This window comes from Carassius auratus, chromosome 2 (assembly GCF_003368295.1).
Source record: "Carassius auratus strain Wakin chromosome 2, ASM336829v1, whole genome shotgun sequence".
In the NCBI taxonomy this organism is placed as follows: Eukaryota; Metazoa; Chordata; class Actinopteri; order Cypriniformes; family Cyprinidae; genus Carassius; species Carassius auratus.
This window is the reverse complement of record NC_039244.1, coordinates 1,467,483-1,468,890: the sequence shown is the minus strand read 5'-3', so window position 1 is coordinate 1,468,890 and position 1,408 is coordinate 1,467,483.

Sequence of the window (1,408 nt, the reverse complement as noted above, 5' to 3'; positions counted from 1 at the left end):
TCATTAAAGAAGTATATATATATATATATATATATATTATATATTATTATATAAGTATTTTATATTAATTACTAAAAATAAAAATATATTATTAATTAAATTTAAATATTTAAATTTATTTAAAATTTTAAAATTTTATTTGTATTACCATTATTGATAATTTAATTAGTATTTTAATTTAATTATCAAATATTTTCTATAATAATAATTATATATTTTAAAATATTTGAATCAACATTTGTATTTGAAACATGAAACAATTATATTAATTTAAAATGTTTAATGGGTGAGTTGCATAAAAAGACTGATTTTTGACTGACTGTTTTTAAAGGTTTTTATATATTTGTAAAGATTCAGTGTAAAAATAAAAGTGCTGCATTAAAAAAAGGATAAAATAAAAAAGGTAAAATACACTTTTTCAGTTATGTTTATTCAGTTTTCATTTTAATTTAAAGTAGTTTTAGTAATTTTGTTATGTCATTTTTATTATTTTATATATTTCAATGTAGCTTTAATGTATTTTTATTTCAGTATTAGTTTTAATAATTAATTTATTATTATTTTTATAGGCCATAAACATATAATTTAAACGAATGAAATAAAAAGGTAAAATAAGTCACCTACACATTGTAAATTATTTTTTTAATTATCATGGAATTGCGTATTGAGAATCAAATAAAAAAATCTTGATACACCAGAATACCAGTAAGATTCTTATATCTATCTGTAAAGCAAACTCATCCATACATTTATGTAAATTATAACCAGAAATTAATCTGCCAAAAAAACCCATAAACAAACAAGGACACTAAAATAAAGAAATTAACTCCAGAAAGAGACGCCAGAGCAAGAAAAAAGAAATGTTAACACTATCAAGTTCCTCAACAACACACTCCTACAGTCTGAAATATACATGCATTTCCTTTCCCTTAGTGCCTTTATAGACTTCATATGAACTGAATTCATATCAGCTCACGTAGATTTAAGATCTCACCCATAAACTGACTTTTGTGTATCTGGACTGATTGCAGTCGTATTTAATCCTATTTGTGACTTGAATAATCCAGTTCTATTAGATCACCTGTGCAGTTTAAAGAGTCCATCCTGCAATGCATTTTTAGCATTTCTGAATCAAGTCTCATTAATCAGGGAGCAGTACCGAGCAGTAATTTCCCGTATGTCTGTTTCAAATCGCGGTTCGCTCTCTTCCCCTATATGTGGTTTTGGACATCCACGCACTCATTTGCAAAGCATTATAGTTATTTTCCAGGAAAGTAAGAATGCAAAAGAGCAACTGCTGGAGAATGATGTCTCAGTGGTGTGTTTGCATAACTGTATTCAGACTCATACGTGTGTTTAAAGTGTGTTTGTGTTTGTGTGGGCGCAGGTGCAGGTGTGACTTTACTTT